Raw genomic sequence first — 19,598 nt, 5'->3', positions numbered from 1 at the left:
GATTCCACTATAACAATAATTTGCTTGCATCTATGAAACTTGTTTATGAGATCTCACCATGATTCCCTTATGAACCTATGACACCCTAGTGCCTTAATCAATTGTTTACAAACCCTATTTACTTACTTTGCTTTACTTTCATTTGTTTACTTTTCATTATTAAGTAGTTTAGATTGTAAACCTCTAACTCAACCCAAATTGTGACACCCTAAGACATAGCTTTCTACAACCGATAAATCAATACAATACCCATCCCTTGAGATCCGACCTTTACTTGACACTCTATTAAGAGTAGTTAGTTGAGATTATAAATATTGTTTTGATTGGTAAGCTTCGATGACAAAGTTTCAACCGAATCATTTGTATATTTGATCCTTTTGTTACCCTGACAACTGTGACAGGTATTGCTTAGTCAGATAATAGTACTAATGGTAGAGATGCTTAGTCAACTAATATTAAGATGCAACAGTATTCATAATAACATATCATCACTTGCAAGAACAATCAAAGATGAAGTAATGTTAGATAAAGTATAATTGTTAGGAGATGCCTTATACTATTAGTGAATATGTACTTATATATCCTCTGAATGTATATATATACTACAAGTGAATATGTATTCATATATCTTGTTGTAGGCATTAAATCGAGCCAGTATTATAATTCTTTGTCATTCTGTTATATAATGAACATTTTAGATATTTCTTAATTTAGTTAATGTTGAGTTATGTATGTGGAAAACATGATTTTGAAACCATCTTTTTTATTAATATGTACAGATCCATTAACATTTTGTAACTACGATCGTTGAAGATTTAATGACTAGGTGAGCAACTTGTTATCACTATAATGTCACCAAATTACCATAATATGTTACTATTTCAGTATAATATTTACTATTTCAGTATAATATGTTTTTATTTCACTTATATATGTCACCATTAAACAATATCATAACATAATTTGTTACCATTTTACTATAATATGTTATCATTTAATCACTTTTTTTAAAATCAATTGTGATCAATATATTGTTGGGTTCCATTTGATATCTTTCTCACACACTTAAATAAGATATGGTTACATAAACAGGTCAAAATAGTGACACACTGATTCACATTGTCACAACTAGAAATAATTACAAACAACCATTATCAACCAAACTAAGCAAAATATGTACTTATAGTTTACACAAACAACCACCATTACATTCTCTTTATTCTTCTGCATGGCCGCACCATCACTATTCGATGTTGCACCATCACTTATGGCCCGCCACACTTACTTCATCGCAACTCAGGTGTAATGCTTTATGAACTTTGTGTCTACCGGTTCATCTTCGAAAATGGCCTTTGATGCTTTATCATCACCCACGGTCTACATTGTTACAATTTATATTTAGAAATAAATTAAAATGTTTATGAATTATGAAAACATACAAACAAACGCACAAATTCATATCAAATCAAACATAACGTAAAATGGTTACATATTCTGACTAACATGGTAACATATTATATACATATTCTCATGTCGCCATTTGTATTCTAATATAATTTACAATTCTTTCAAATTTAATCAAGCATAGTGTACGTTGGTTACATATAATAACTATGATGACAATATTCTGACTGATATGGTTACATATTGTACAACATTTGTCACCTCTTTCTCAGTATCTAATAACACCAAAATGATAAACAAATTTAACACCAAAACTGTAAACAATTGAGATTAGTTTGTGAACATTTCAAGTATACAACAATTAAGTTTAAAGTGGTTATAAATAACTAATGCGTGCATTTTATATAGACTTTTTGTACCATATTTGCACGCATTTCTATGCATATTTCGTAGTATTAAGCTACAAATGCCCTCCGAATTGTCTACTTTGGTTTCTCTTGTCCTATTTGCAGGAATGAACCAAAGAGAAGCGGAATCAAGCTTAGAACATGTCTCTATGCATGCATCTAGGAGATAAGTTGAGTCGGAGCTTGGAAACTACTATTTGGTTATGCGTGTAGAAGTAAAGAAGCTAGGCGAGCAAAAGAAGAGCTTCAAATTACTAGTGCCTAATTTGAAGAGTCATATCTCGAGTTCTACAACTGATATTCAAGTAATTCCAACTGGAGGTGAAAGAATATCCTCTTAGCTTTCCAACGCCATGTAAATAGTTTGTTTCAGACAAGCAACGAAGAAATGGCGGCCGTTTGAAGTTCAGTGCGCGAAGCAGAAATTACGCGCTGAAACTACTCGATCGAGTACTATAGTGCTCTATCGAGTACTTTTTGTGCGCGATCGAGTATTTTGGATCTCTCGATCGACTATCTTGATTCCTACTGTACTCGATCGAGTGCTTTCATGCTCGATCGAGAGCTTTTGAAGAAGAAATACTCGATCGACCAACTTTATGTTACTCGATTGAGTAAAACCAAGTCTGACGCGCAGGATTTATGTTGAGACTTATTATATTTAGCTATATTATATTATTAGTTAATAAAATATCTTACTATATAAGAGAAAAACATTCATTAGGTTAAGGGTTCGGAACTTTTCACTGCTTGAACCTCTATTACGTTGCTTTGTTCTCCTATTTTCCAGATCTTAAATTCTGTAATTTCTTATTCCCTTAATTTCTCTTCCTTTAATCTCTTTGTTAATTTAGTTTATGTTATTTAATTTCTTCCCTCTTTTATTATGTTGTTATTGATTATTGCTTTAGTTGTTATTAGTTTCGTTAATTTCATTATGCACAGATAATTCCCTCGCTAGGACTTAGGAAAACCATGAATGAATGATGGTAGTTAAATAGGTTTGGAGATCTGATGCTTGTTCCATGTTTTTGTTGTTATAAGTAGCTTTTAATGACGATTAGTCGGTTAATGCGCATAATTGTTCTAGTTGTTTTTGGCAAACTCTGACCTAGATCGGAAGATTGGAAGGAGTGAGACCTGCTATAATTCTTTAGGATACTCTAATGAGGGCGGAAACTAAGTTATTAGTATTTTAGGGTGAATAGCGGATCGGAAGGACCTTTTCATTACCCCTTAGACCGACGCATGTGACTAATCTGCGACCTAGACTACGACCATAGGACATTCATTGGTGACCCGACAATCTTAGTTCCTTTTCTCTCTATTGTTAGATTTATTTACTTCTCGTTGTTTAGTAAGATTAGTTAGTTATAAATTCAACCAAAAACCCCCTAATTGTGACATCTGACAGACTTAGTTGAGCAAGTAGACACAATAGCCTCCCTGTGGATTCGACCCTGACTTCCCCAGCTGCATTAGTTAGAGACCTTTCGGGTTTATCTTTGATAGGGTTGCGACAGCCGTGTCAATAACTCATTGCCCAAATACATAATAAGTACCTATCTTAACGAAAAATGTTAGCTACCTACGATTTTTAACGAAATTTACCACATATTAAGTTATGAAACATACAGAAACTGGTAACATTTTAAGTTAGTTTGTGACCATTTCAACTATACAACAATGAAATCTAAAATGGTTACAAATTACATATTACCCAAATACATAACAAGTATCCTTTTTAATAAATAATGTTACATACGTACATTTTTAACCACATTCACCGCATATTAAGTTATAAAACATACAGAAAACTGTAAACATTTTAAGTCGGTTTGTGACCATTTCAACTATAAGACAATTAAGTCTAAAGTGGTTATAACTTATAAATTACATATTACCCAAATACATAACAAGTACCTATTTTAACAAATACCAATCTACATTTTCTACCAAATTCAAAACTTATTAAGTTATGAAACATAAAAAAAACTGTAAACATTTAAAGTCAGCTTGTGACCATTTCAACTGGAAACAGTTTAAGTCAGTTGAATGAAAATCAATGAACTGAAAAAATACGATTGCATTTTTAAAACATAAACTGAAAATAAAAAATCAATGAAAATAAAAAACCCGCTTCCGTCATGAAAAGCAATGAAAAAACGGACTGACATGAAAATCAATAAAAAAAATTATTGAAAATACCGCCTCCAACATAATAATCCAAAAAAAAAAAACAAAACAAACCAAAAATTAAACTAAAACAACCATGGATCACTTGCATGTGTCCATTATATACCAAAATGGACCACTGGCATGTGTCGATTATTAAACAAAAAACGAAAAACATTAACTAATAAACTGAAAAAAATAAATGAAAATGAGAATACCGCCTCCGTCATCATCAATTGCATTTTTTCCTCTAGTATTCTTCTTAGGTTGTTGCTTTTTTTGCTGTTGTTTTCCTCCCCACCATCTTAACAATTTTTATGGAAATGTTTTGGATTTTTGTTAGTTTGTATGGAGAGTTTGGTTTGAGAGGGAAGAAGAGAATTTAAATTGAGAGAAGTTAAAAGATAAATTTTGTGAGAGAGAACTTGAAACTGAGAAATGTGACTGTAAATGGTTGAAGAAGTAGATTTTTTTTTTTTTTTGGCAGCTATAAATAAAGATATACCTAACTAGGATTTATACAGATGGCATTTGACTCATTTGGTCAAATGCACTTATTTTAGTAGTACCACCATAAGCTAAAACAACAAAGTAGCTACATCCGCTAACATAAGAGTGTTGACGGTGTACGGCTGACTGCACACAAAGATTATCTTCAACATCCCCATCATTCATGAAGGGGCAGCTAGAGCTGGCCAAATGGTCGATCATACCTTTTCTCATCTTAACAGACAAAGCTTCGGAGAAATACCTGCAACAAGACACAAAAATGTGTCTCGGAGATTCATCCCCTTGGCTATGATTAAGGGCATCTGAAGACCAACGAGAAGCTTGAACCATCAAGAATGCACAAAGTGCACTTACGCCACTAGGACGTAGAAAGAAGAGGCGGAAAGCAGGCCAAAATCTGTCTCCAAAAGGAGAAAAAACTTATGCACTTTAGAGGACAATCCCTATAGACAAGAAACTCGTAGCCTAGAAAAGCGAGAAAGTATGTAACCATCGATAAAGTATGCAACTTGTACAGACCCATAACCAAACCCATCTCAAAAAGACGGGAAGAGATGGACACAACACCAGCCGTATGCAGAAAAACATTTGTTGTTATTGACTCCCGAATAAGGTGACAAACTATCCCCCGAATGGCTAAGGGACAGGATACCCTCAACCAAAAGAAGGTTATTATTTGAATAAATAAAAGACACAAACATTGATTAAACATTTAGAAAAAAAGGGGAACCACCGCAATCGACACAACCACCATCACCACCAGACCCTAGCTTCCCCAACCAGTCCCAACAAAGAAAATGCAACCCTCAAAAACAGACCTCACTCCCAACGAAAACGGTGGCGGAGACAACCGTGACTTCACATAAACGCAGCAGCCCAAACCAAAGACACCCATTTCACCTAACGAAACCTCCCAGGACCACCGCCTTACATGCAACAGGACCAAAACAAAGCCTACCATGATCAACACAACAGACATAAAATGGAACGAAAGCAGACCCCATCAAAACCAAACTGACCGACAACAACAAACGGACATACCCGACCCAGGGATGGGGGGAATGAGGGGATCACCCCTGGATTAAAACAGACCGACAACAAAAACTAAAGGACACGAACCAGGAGTGGGGGGAATGGGGGGGATTACACCTGGGTTGCATGCAACAAAAACGGTGACATGACAAGGATCCGGAGGGACAGGTCGTCCGTCGACAGTCACAACCCGAACACGAACGCGGGTCCTATAAACTTCCAAAAACTGATGCGAGCCTGCCCGAAAAGATCCATCAGATCGTCGATGGAACCCACAACAAGGGCCACGGATCGATCCGCTCACTAAACCGCCGACGAGGGAGTGAGTGTAATACTTCGTATTTATGAGTCTCTGGGTACTCTATCGAGTAGGCCTTACTCTATCGAGTAAGGGTGAGTTGCGTTTTAAAATAGTTTCTGACCTGTTAGGTACTCGATCGACTAACTAGGATACTCGATCGAGTAAGGGGGCACTCGATCGAGTACCTTAGCTACTCGATCGAGTAGCCGGTTTACGGGGAGTTATTTCTCGGGTTTTTTTAATTATGAGATTAAGGTATATAATCTTTTCCGTCATTATTCTAAACACTTTTCAAAACCTAAATTACTGTCAAGAGAGAAAGCAAAGTATGTTCTTCACTTTAATCGCATTGTTAGCAAATCCCGGAGTTTGGAAGGTCGGTTTTCATCGTTCGTTATATCGTTGAGATCCTTGCGTCGAGGGTAAGACCTATGTACCGTTTTTATGGTATTTCCTTTAAGTTGTTTAAACCCTAATATGGGAATTTGGGGGTTTTGTGTAGATTGTGATTTGGTAGTGTTTATGTGTTTGTATGATAGGAGGAGGTTTTGTAGAAGAGGCTTTTTGATACAGCTGTTGAGACCGTCTGATAGTTGTGCTTTCCAGGTAGGATTTCCTACTCAGTATTAGTCCCATAATGTGATGTTGATGTGTTGTGGTTGATTGAATAATATAGTAATTGTATTGTGACGGTTTGTTGAGTGTGATTGTTTGTCTCTGGTTCTCGAGGCGTGTCCTCGGCTGAGTGGGGTCACTTGCAGGAGTGGCTTCATGCCCTAGTTTTGCCCTTCGTGAAACCCGCCACGGAAGGGGATGTGCACATTAATGGACAGGGTTATCGCTCATTATGAGGAGCGGGGATTTGGTGGGTACGACTGCGGTCCCCCACTGGCAGGGCTGGTCCAGTGGACAGTCGGTGATTGAGATTGATGGGACTGATGTGATTGTCTGTGTGACGGTGTGAGATATTTGTTTATCGTATTATCGATATATATATAGATTGTGTGATTAGTACTGACCCCGTGTTGTTTTTTGTAAAACCTGCGGTGATCCATTCGGGGATAGTGAGCAGTAATTGAGCAGGTTTGAGTTGAGTCACATGGGATTGCTGGGGTGTGCCACTGTCAGATGATAGAAGTCTTCCGTTGTAGCTTAGTCGGTTAGTAAACTTTACATTTAGTTGATTAGACAGTTGGTTTGAGAGCTTGTACCCGTATTTTGGGATTTGGCTGGATTTGTACTTTTCACTAAAGTTATACTATTAAATGTTTCGTTATTGTCTTATGATTATCATGCCTCGGGTAACCGAGATGGTAGTATCCTTATACCTGAGTGGTCCTGGTAAGGCATTTGGAGTATGGGGGGTGTTACAAATGGTATCAGAGCGACGATCCTGATACCTGTAACCAATGAATCTAATGAATATAGGGAGTCAATTAAAATGAACCCGGGGTAAAGGTTGTTGGAGCTAATTCAAAGGCTTGGGAGACGTCCTGAAGTCGCGAACTTGCCCTACAATTTTGAACCGGTCACATGGGGGGTGTATGTCGAGGTCGTATGCGTTGTTTGTCAGCTTGTGTGTGGATGTGATGAAGTATGTGTAATTGTTGGATGTTGGGAGTAGAAAGTTGAGAATGTGAAAGAAAGATTGATGAGATATATAGAACTGTTGTTGGAATGAGAAGCATGATGCATGTTTACTATATGGCGTTTAATAACATGATAGAGTTATTTCGTTGATTGTATGAAAAGTTATGTAACATTATATGCTTAGTTATGATATAATGTTGGGATTTATAAAGTTGTTTATAATGTTGGAGTATGATATAACATGCGGGTAGCGTTTTTGAGTTAGCATGACTCGATCGAGTGGGACTGACTTGATCGGGTGGGTATTTGACGAATTTGAATCCAGAATCGTGTTTTTGGGCACTCGATCGAGTACCTCGGGCACTCGATCGAGTAGGGGGTCACTCGATCGAGTAGCCGGGCTACTCGGTCGAGTATGTTAGAGGTCAGAAGGTCTGTTTTGGGTCTGGAGTCGGGGCACTCGATCGAGTATGATGGGCACTCGATCGATTAGCCTGCTACTCGATCGAGTATGTCCTGGGCAGTTTGCTTTCGTGTTTTGAGGTCTTGGTACGTATGTTTATATCCACCCCTTTTCTAATATAGTTTCAAGATGCCGCCCAAGAAGAATGCTTTGTATGCGAGAGCTGAGCTTATGAACATAGATGATATCGTTAAGATGTTGGAGCATCAGGATGCTCTTACGGAGGCCTTAAAGACGGTGGGAAAGGATAAGGATAAGGAGAAGGAGGTTGATCACTCTAAAATCAGCCTCTATATAGCGAGGTTTAACCCGAAAGAGTACAAGGGGGTTGGGGAGCCTAACCTTCTTGATAACTGGCATAGAGAGATGGAGAACATACTAGATTTGGTTCACTGTCCTGATGAGATGAGAGTAGAACAAGCTGCGTTCTACCTGAGGGAGGCAGCTGGCAAGTGGTGGGATACGGTGAAGGTGAGTGCTAAGGAGTTGTATGCGAACCAAGGTTTACCTGCTATACCTTGGGAAGAGTTTCGTAAGGCTATGAGAAAAGAGTTCGAACCGAAGCATGTGAGGAGTAAGTTGAGAGAGGAGTTCGATGGGTTTAAGATGACATCTGACATGTCTGTGGCCGAGTACTATAGGCAGTTTAATGAGAAGTCTAGGTATGCTGAGGATATGGGTTTAAGTGAGGAGAATCTGGCGCTGAGGTTTGAGAGGGGGTTGACCCCTAAGATCATGGACAAGTTACCCGTGGGAGTCCTTACTGATGTTAAGGAAGCTTATAAGAGGGCTGGGAGAGCTGAGAGGTTGGTGGAGATGGCTCAGGAGAGAGTGAGTGAGAAAAGAAAGGCTGAGAGTGAGGGTGGAGGCCAATCTAGTCACAAGAAAGGCAACCACAATCAAGCTAAGGGGTTTTCTTCTGGGTCAGGATTCAGTGCTGGGGCTTCCTTTGGGCGTGGCCGTGGAAGTGTTAGTGGTAGTTGGGGAGTGACCTGCTATAGTTGTGGTGGTGTAGGCCACAAGAGGCATGAGTGCACAAGTGCACCTGGAACTTTCCAGAGACCTGCGCAGAGCTATGCGAGCAATAGACAGACTTGATCATGGGCAAACCGGGGAAGTCAGAGCTATCAGAGTGGAGGTAACCGCAACGGCGGTAATTCTTATCAGAAACCACCGACGAACAAAAACAACAATCAAGGGTCGGGTGCTAAGCCGACCACATCAGCCAGCACTATCCAGGGAGGTGGACAGAAGACCAGTGGAAAGCTGTTCATGATGGAGAATAAAGCAGCTGAAGATGATGCACACGTTATCACCGGTACTTTTCTTGTTAACGGTATTCATACCTTTGTTTTGTTTGATTCGGGGGCATGTCAGTCGTTTGTATCTTCGAGTCATGTTAAACGGTTAGGTTTGAGGGTATATGAGTCTGTTAGTGAGGAAGTTTTTATACCTTCGGGTGAGTCTGTAACATGTGGGAGGTTATATAGGGATGTACCTATGATAGTTGGTCAAGTTGATCTACCTGTAGGCTTGCTAGAGTTTCCTTTTAGCGGTTTTGAGATGATACTTGGGTTGGATTGGTTGGGAAAGTATAAAGCTAAGATAGACTGTCATCAAAAGAAAGTGTTTTTAAGAAGTCCTAAGGGTGTTAGTGTGTCTTATCGTGGGTTTCTGGTCAAACCCAAAGTTAAGTTGATTGCAAATTGTTACTTTGAAGTCTTATCCGAGGAAGGGATGTCCTTTGATCTTGTGCCATGTGAGAGATGACCGGATAGAGAGTCCGACGGTTGATCGATACCGGTGGTGGGAGAGTTTGAGGATGTGTTTCAGGAGGAGATTCCGGGGTTGCCACCGAAGAGAGAGATAGATTTCACAGTTGAGTTGAAACCGGGGACGGGGCCAATCTCTAAGGCACCGTACCGGATGGGTCCTAAGGAGATGGAGGAGCTTAGGAAGCAGTTAAATGATCTGATAGAGAACGGATACATTAGAACAAGTGTATCGCCGTGGGGAGCAGCATTCCTTTTTGTGAAGAAGAAAGATGGGAGTTTGAGGTTGTGCATAGACTATAGAGAGCTGAACCGAGTGACTGTGAAGAACAAGTATCCTTTGCCAAGGATAGATAACTTGTTTGATCAGTTGAGTGGCGCATCAGTCTTTTCTAAGATTGATTTGAGGTCGGGGTACCATCAGGTGAAGATTAGAGAGGTGGACATACCAAAGACAGCTTTCACGTCGAGGTATGGCCATTATGAGTATGTGGTGATGTCGTTTGGGTTATCTAATGCACCGGCAGTGTTTATGGATTTGATGAATAGGATCTTCAGACAGGTTTTGGATAAGTTTGTGGTGGTGTTTATCGATGACATCTTAGTCTACTCCAAGACTAAGGAGGAGCATGAGGAGCATCTGAGGATTGTGTTGCAGACTTTGAGGGAGCATGAGTTGTCTGCTAAACTGTCCAAGTGCGAGTTCTGGTTAGAGGAAGTTGTTTTTCTGGGGCATGTGATCTCTAAGGAGGGGGTAGCTATGGATCCGGCGAAGATTGAGGCAGTGACAAAGTGGGAAGCACCAAAGAATGTTGCTGAGATCAGAAGTTTTCTGGGTTTATCTGGGTACTACAGACGGTTTGTGAAAGATTTCTCCAAGATAGCTAGTCCTATGACAGCGTTGATGAGAAAAGAGAACAGGTTTCGTTGGGATGATAGTTGTGAGACGGCGTTCCAAACATTAAAGGAGCGTTTGACCACAACTCCTATCTTAGCATTGCCTGAAGGGATCGAGAACTTTGAGGTTTATACAGATGCCTCAAAGAATGGGTTGGGATGTGTGTTGATGCAGAACGGTAAAGTGATTGCCTATGCTTCTAGGCAATTGAAGCCTTATGAGGAGAACTACCCTACTCATGATCTGGAGTTGGGTGCAGTGGTGCTTGATCTCAAGATATGGAGACATTAGCTTTATGGAGCAATCTTTAAGGTATTTTCTGATCACAAGAGTCTCAAGTATATTTTCACTCAAAAGGAGTTGAACATGAGACAGAGGAGGTGGATGGAGCTGATTGGCGACTATGACATGGAAATTATCTACCATGAAGGGAAGGCCAATGTTGTTGCGGATGCTTTGAGTAGGAAGAGTGTACATTCTTTGTGTACAGCTCTATCTTTGATGAGGTTGAGAGATGAGGTAGCGAAGTTTGGTATACATATGATGCAGAGAGGAGATGCTGTGGGAGATTTGACAGTACAGCCTGATCTTTACGAGGATATTCGTGGTAAACAGGCTTTGGATCCTAAGATGGTTGAGTGGAGAGCTGGAGTAGAGAAAGGGACAGTGTCTCGATTCTCCATTCACACAGATGGTAGTTTGAGGTTCGATGGTAGGTGGCGTGTCCCTAATGATGAGGAGCTGAAAAAGACAATCATGACAGAGGCACATTGTACACCATATTCTGTACATCCAGGTGGTGACAAGCTATACAAGGATTTGAAGAACACGTTTTGGTGGCCTGGGATGAAGAAAGAAACAACAGAGTTTGTGGCCCGTTGTTTAACATGCCAGAGATTTAAAGGGGAACAGCGACGACCATAAGGTAAGATTCAGTCTTTAGAGGTACCTGAGTGGAAGTGGGAGTCCATTTTTATGGATTTTATCGTGGGTTTGCCAAAGAGTCAACAGGGTAACAACATGATTTGGGTAACAGAGATGCGAGATTTATATCAAGGTTTTGGAAAGAGTTGCAGGAATCGTTGGGAACAACTTTGAAGATGAGTACAACATTTCATCCTGCGACAGACGGTCAGACTGAGAGAACGATCATAACTCTTGAGGATATGTTACGAGATTGTGTGATGGACTTTGGTGGTAGCTGGGAAGAGAGGTTGGATTTGATAGAGTTTTCTTACAACAACAGTTACCACACTAGTATTGGTATGGCACCGTTTGAGGCTTTGTATGGGAGGAGATGTAGGAGTCTGATTTGTTGGGACGATAGTGTTGAGGCAGTGGTTTTAGGACCAGAGATGGTACATGAGATGGTTGAACAGATTAAGATGATCAGGGAACGGATGAGAGCAGCTCAGGATAGGCAAAAGAGCTATGCAGATCTACATCGCCGAGATATAGAGTTTCAGGTTGGTGACAAGGTTCTTCTGAAAGTGTGTCTTATGCGTGGGGTAATGAGATTTGGGAAGAAAGGCAAGCTGATTCAGAAGTTTATCGGGCCTTATGAGATCTTAGAGCGAGTTGGGGAAGTTGCATATCGTCTGGCTTTACCAGCTGCGTTAGAGAGAGTGCATAAGGTGTTTCATGTATCGCAGGTGCGGAAGTATGTGAGTGATCCGTCACATGTGTTAGAGGCAGAGAGCTTAGAGCTAGATGAGTCCTTATCATATCTTGAGGTGCCTAAGCAGATTCTTGACCGAAAGGTTAGGAAGACTAGGAGTGGTGAGACAGTGTTGCTTAAGATCCTTTGGACTAACCATGAGACCGAGGAAGCTACATGGGAACCAGAGGAAGCTATGAAAGAGCGTTACTCTTTCCTTTTTGATCAGGTATGTATAGTTACGGGGACGTAACCTTGTTTCTTTTAGAGGGGTAGGAGATGATCGCGAAGAGTTTTTAAGAGTTTCTGTACCCTTTTGTATGTTGTGTCGTTATGGTTGTCGGGATGAGTTTGGGTTAGTAACATGTTTTATGTTGAGTTTTGTTTTGGTTGTTGAGTCGGGAGTGTTGTGGGTGTATCTTTGTTTTGTGGTGGTTTGAACTTCGGGGACGAAGTTCCTTTTAAGGAGGGAAGACTTTAATACTCCGTATTTATGAGTCTCTGGGTACTCTATCGAGTAGGCCTTACTCTGTCGAGTAAAGGTGAGTTGCGTTTTACAATAGTTTCTGACCTGTTGGGTACTCGATCGAGTAACTGGGATACTCGATCGAGTAAGGGGGCACTCGATCGAGTACCTTAGCTACTTGATCGAGTAGCCGGTTTACGGGGAGTTATTTCTCGGGTTTTGTTAATTATGCGATTAAGGTATATAATCTTTTCCGTCATTGTTCTAAACACTTTTCAAAACCTAAATTACTGTCAAGAGAGAAAGCAAAGTACGTTCTTCACTTTAATCGCATTGTTAGCAAATCCCGGAGTTTGGAAGGTCGGTTTTCATCGTTCGTTATACCTTGAGATCCTTACGTCGAGGGTAATACCTATGTACCGTTTTTATGGTATTTCCTTTAAGTTGTTTAAACCCTAATATGGGAATTTGGGGGTTTTGTGTAGATTGTGATTTGGTAGTGTTTATGTGTTTGTATGATAGGAGGAGGTTTTGTAGAAGAGGCTTTTTGATACAGCTGTTGAGACCGTCTGATAGTTGTGCTTTCCAGATAGGATTTTCTACTCAGTATTAGTCCCATAATGTGATGTTGATGTGTTGTGGTTGATTGAATAATATAGTAATTGTATTGTGATGGTTTGTTGATTGTGATTGTTTGTCTCTAGTTCTCGAGGCGTGTCCTCGGGTGAGTGGGGTCACTTGCGAGAGTGGCTTCACGCCCTAGTTTCGCCCATCGTGGAACCCGCCACAGAAGGGGATGTGCACATTAATGGACAGGGTTATCGCTCATTATGAGGAGCGGGGATTTGGTGGGTACGGCTGCGGTCCCCATCGCGGGGTCGGGTCCGTGGGATCGGTGATTGAGATTGATGGGACTGATGTGATTGTGTGTGTGACGGTGTGAGATATCTGTTTATCGTATTGTTGATATATATATATAGATTGTGTGATTAGTACTGACCCCGTGTTGTTGTTTGTAAAACCTGCGGTGATCCATTCGGAGATGGTGAGCAGTAATTGAGCAGGTTTGAGTTGAGTCACATGGGATTGCTGGAGTGTGCCACTGTCAGATGATAGAAGTCTTCCGCTGTAGCTTAGTCGTTTAGTAAAGTTTACATTTAGTTGATTAGACAGTTGGTTTGAGAACTTGTACCCGTATTTTGGGATTTGGCTTGATTTGTACTTTTCACTAAAGTTATACTATTAAATGTTGTTTCGTTATTGTCTTATGATTATCATGCCTCGGGTAACCGAGATGGTAGTATCCTTATACGTGAGTGGTCTTGGTAAGGCACTTGGAGTATGGGGGTGTTACAGTGAGATCTTACCGGAGGAGCATTAACCGAGTGACAAGAAGAGAATCGCCGGAAATAAGCCATGGGAAGGACCCATCTCCGGCGATTAGGAGGAGGAAGAAGGGTTGGCGATGTGGGGAAGGTGATGGCGGCGGAGCAAAAGGATGTTTTTTTAGGATTTTTTAGAGAGAAATGTTAGAGAGAGAGAAAGCGTCCTTTGAAGAAGAAGTAGATTAAATGTGCTTCTTTTAATTTATTAATTTTTGTTGTAAAAAATATGTCTTGGGAATGGGAGAAATTAAATGATTTTTTTAATATCAACAAGTCCTTTCAACATTAATCAACACACCGTGGATAATAATAGCCTTAAAAACTGGTAATTTTCGACATTTTTTCGAAACCAATTAGATATTTTTTTTTGTCGAAACTTTTCTGTAGGGCCAAAATTCTTTAAAATGATGATCTGGTATTCACAATACTCTTAAACGACTTAGAATGTAGAATATAACTTGCTTAAACACATAAACTGACTTGAACTTATATTGTTGGTTCAAATCTGTTTACTCCGTATTGTAATACCTTTATAAATCCCTTAAATATTGATTTTTTTTAAAGTAATTACAATCTTAGGATATTTGGTGTTATACATAGTGTCAACCAAAAGACTAATTCTTATAAACCAACATAATTAAAGTCTCAATTATTTAAGTTGAATCAAATGAAAATACATATTGTATAGTGGGCCAAAATGATAATTGAAAGGAAGAAAAAGTGGATAAATTAACTTGTGGTGAATTTTGGAAGAAGGGGTTAGATCATGTGAATGAGGAAGCTACACAGAAGATAGGTAATTAAACTCCTCTATTATGGAGGAGTTGAGAATTCATGGGAAAAAGAAAATCCCATAATTTGGGGTAATCAAACATCCCTCATTTTTCCAAATTATAGGGTTTTCCAATTCACCCATTTTTGAGAGGCCAACCAAACGAAACCTAATTGTATAAAGATGTTTGTCCAGCAGTACGAGAGATCCTTGTGAATCTCATCAATTTTTGAGTGTTTACCAAACTCTTATAGCAGAATAATTACTTATTTTAGAGAATTTCTTGAAACTTGACATGGATCGAGTAGTCAGTCATACTTCCTAAATAGATACGAGTAACATGTACTCGCTCAAAAATTGACGTCGACAAATTACTAAATATCGTCGACAATTTGTAATGACTTTCCTAATCTACCCCTCACTCTAAACACCCCCATATATTAACATCATTTTTTCAAAAATTCATTATTCTCACTAAAATTCACTAAAACAAGCCACTCACAAAAAAACAAAAAAACCGTTTGTAACTACGACATTTCCGTCACCACCACTTCTTCTACGACATTTCCGCCATCAAATTCAAGAAATCGACGGCATATGTATTCTTTAATAGTTTAATTTTTTAAAATTTTGTTAGTAGTTAGTAGATTTAGGTGAATTAGGATAGAATCGATATTGTTAGAACGAATTAGAGTAGAAAGGATTAGCCATTACTCATTCCCGTGCCCAAAACAAATCTAAAACGGAAACTAGTTCTTTTTTTTTTTTAAGAAAAAAATAACACGAAATTGGCCTGGACGAAATTTTCGTCCAGACCTAGGTCCAAACGAAATTTTTTTTCGTCCAGGCTTAAAACAAAAAACAAAATCCGTCTTATAAATGTCTTTGAATATATTAATTAAATATTACTAATTAACCCTCATTACGATATTGGAGCATCTATTCTTCGGATGCCCTTATAGCAAATGTCTTATCCTTCATATTGGAGCTTGGATGGGAATTACCTTTCCTGTCAACAATTTGATAACTTGGCGTCTGGGACAAAATAGCTCTCAGGTCCAAAAGGGGATCCTTGATGCTGCTATAAATGCTTGCATTTACTACATTTGGCACCAAAGGAATCGAAGCAAGTATGAATTAGTGCTCATCCGGCCAAACAAGCTCGCTAGATTGATAACAGAAGAGCTGAAAATGAGATTTCGAGGGTTGGATAGAAGGAGATTAAATAGGAGGGCAGAGAATTGGATTCACGAGCTGCTGAGAAGAGGGAGTTGATTAGCTGGTAATTGAAATCGGTGTTCAGATAAGAGGAAAAAGGGGAAAGCTTGAAGATGACGATTTTTTAGGGTTTCCTTACATCAATTTCAGATTATTGTATTAGCTTTTGTTTTGTTTGTCTGTTGGTTTTTTGGGCTGTTGTTTTAGGCCGTTATTTGTGATATGGGGCTAGACATAATGTCGTCTTGATGTTTGTCTCGGCCTCATTGTATGGTGACTTTTCTTTTTGATATATACTTACATTTTATAAAAAAAAAACCCTCATTACGATAACTAATAGTTAAATATACGAAATTTCCATTATTAAATATCGTTTTTAAATATTTAACGTCATTAAATATCTTTAACTAAATACTAAAAAATGATATTTAATGATGTTAGGGTTAAATATTTAACTAAATTTCGTATTTTAATATTAAAAAACGATATTTAATGACGTTAGGGTATCATGTTTCAAAGTTAAATATTGTTTTTAAATAATTAACGTAGTTAAATATCGTCATTAATTTCATTATATTTTATGTCGTTTTAACTAATTAACGTTTATTTTATATTGTGATTAGATGGCCGGTAGAGGAAAGGAGCCCTTTAGCCGAGTTCATAACCGAAATATATCACATCATCAGCACGAGCTCGGAGGGAGATCCAGATTCGGAATGAGGTAGCACTGTTGGTTGGAGAGGGGAGTACCCACTCGGGGACTGAGGAGGACGTGGCCCGTTTGGATGCGGATCATCGAGTTGGTGAGGAGGAGACTTTTCACCGGGCTAGTGAGGAGATGACTTAGGAGAAGAGGGATGCGGAGTGAGTGAGTAGGAGGTCCCGCATCAATGTTAGATGGTCGGAGAAGGGACGGTGGCAGTGGGTAGTGGACGAGAGTTGTAGGAGCGTTGTGATTCCGAAGAAGAAGAATTCGAGCAAGGATGTCTCTTGGATGATTTCCGAGCGTGTTCCTGGTGGGCCATTATTTCCTTACGTGATTCATAGCCTTAGGGTTCACAATGCCCAAACCTTGTGGTCAACTCCTAATGATGTTGGTCGACGAGTGCTGACGGGTTACCACCAATTTGGTAAGACGAGGGTGTTGAGTAGGTGTTCAATCTACTTTTGACAAAAGTGGTCTTTTGCATCTTCCAGAGTGCATGGTTGAGCACTTGAGCATGCTCCTTATTTCTCCTTTCGTTGAGAGGTGGCAGCCCGACACCGACAGTTTTCACATGCCATTTCAAGAGATGACCATACTCCTTCACGATGTTGCACAGATCTTAGGTATCCGTGTCAATGGTGACATTTGTAAGGTAGAGAATGATGATGGGACTTTGGTGAACACCCTTATATATGTTTGTGGCTTCTTTCCGAGGTCAGCTGATCAGTTGAGGTTGCCTTTAGATCCTACTAAGAAGGCCGCTATTCACAAGTTTGGAGGTATTTTAATAGAGGTGGTTTGTGACATGGTGATGGCCGGTGGTGACGATGAGCATGCACAGGGTTTCATGGCCGTGGTCTTGGGGTCGACACTTTTCGTCGATTAATCAAGTGATGGGTTACGTTCTCAGTTGTTTACCGCGAGTATAGCATCTTATGCTTGGGGTGCCGGTACACTAGCCTACATGTATCGACAGTTGGGGGTGTGTCTTCACGTGCTAGTGCGAAGACTATTGGTGGTTGCTTGTCGTTATTTCAAGCGTGGATCTATGAGTACTTTCCTCTTTTTAGACCCGGTCCACCCTCAGATATTCTGCCTACTCAGCCTCGGTGTGTTGTTGGAGATCTGTTGGTTCTTTTCCTTATTCTGTGGAGAAGTTGTTGGAGTATCGGAGGTTATTAGACGGTCTTACCACTGCTTCCATTAGGTGGGAGTCGTATGGTCCGGCTCAGGAGAAGTAGTATCCTCATACCCTTTTCTCCGGTTGTGTACGGTTCATGGACATAGTCGAGCCGTACCTACCTGATCGTTGTTTACATATGTTTAGGTACAAGCAAGCGGATCATCTATGGGGCTGCTGAGTGGATCACCGAGTACACCTTTCACATAGATCGACCCGAGTTACTTTCCCTGGGGAGCCTGCACCAGAATACGAGGATTGGTATCGAGGCGTATCTCGCCCGCTCATCATTGATCTTGATCATCGAGAAGCCCCTTACCACGTGACGATGCTGATGTCACTGTCGAGGTAATTTTATCAATGTCGTTTCATTTGTTCTATTTTTTTACCTTAAGTTTCTCGATCATGTATAATACCTCATTTACTTTTTCATTTTGCAGACTGCACACGCTTTACTTGACCAGTTTGCCGATGCTAGAAGGATTGCAGATGATAGAGAACTCCAGTTTTTCCGCAACATGATGAAGAGCGTAGGCCCATTGATTGATGCTCTCAAAGCAGAAGACGCACGGGTCCCCGTCAAACACCCGGCAGCCAACATTCTTTAAAATGATGATCTGGTATTCACATTGCTCTTAAACGACTTAAAATGTAGAATATAACTTGCGTAGACACATAAATTGACTTGAACTTATATTGTTGGTTCAAATCTCTATACTCCGTATTATACTACCATTATAAATCCCTTAATTATTGAATTTTTTTTGAAGTAATTATAATCTTAGGATATTTGGTATTATACATAATGTCAACCAAAAGACTAATTCTTATAAACCAACATAACTGAAGTCCCAATTATTTAAGTTTTTTTTTTTCGATAAGTGACACGGCTGTCGCAACCCTATCAAAGATAAAACTAACCGGTCTCTATAAAATGTAGTAGAGGCAGTCGGGTATCGAATCCACAGGGAGATGGGAATGTTGTAAGCTAAACTAAGTCTGTCTAAGTAACCTTTTCTTGGGGGTTTGTTTGTTGGTTCTAAACTACGGAGATTAAGAGAGAAGGGACAAAAAGAAAATAAGTAGTAAATAAAGAGATTATCAAAGACTAAGAAATAGCTAGGACAATCGGTTCGCCATGGTTTTCTAGGGATGAAATCTAGGGCAAAGGTCAGCATGAACTCGATCTGCAGGATAGTGAAAAGGTCCTTCCGGTCCGCTATTCGCCCTAAATCATTACTAACTTAGCTTCCGCCCTCATCAGAATATTCTATTGTTCACTGCAGGTCTTACCTCTCCCAATCTTCCGATCTAGGTCAGGGTGCAACAGATCAACTAGCTAAATGCGTCGACTCAAACAGCTAATAGATATTAGATACAATGATTAGCAATACAAACCTATTTCTAACCGAGTCCTCGTCACCTAATATTAATCTCCCTAATTACCATGGCTCCCCTATGTCCTAGCATAGGAGGATTAGCTATGCATAATAGATATTAAGGAAATAGTAACAAGCAGAACATGTAAATTAAACATGGTGATTAATTACTAAAGAGACAAGAGAAAGAGCAATCAAGAGAAGAGATGAAAACAAGAATGAAATTGCAATAATAAAGTTATTGACTAATTCAAGATTGAAAATACCGATTACAAGCAGTTCC

Source organism: Silene latifolia, chromosome Y, assembly GCF_048544455.1.
Source record: "Silene latifolia isolate original U9 population chromosome Y, ASM4854445v1, whole genome shotgun sequence".
Taxonomy (NCBI): Eukaryota; Viridiplantae; Streptophyta; class Magnoliopsida; order Caryophyllales; family Caryophyllaceae; genus Silene; species Silene latifolia.
Note: the sequence above shows the minus strand (reverse complement) of the source record.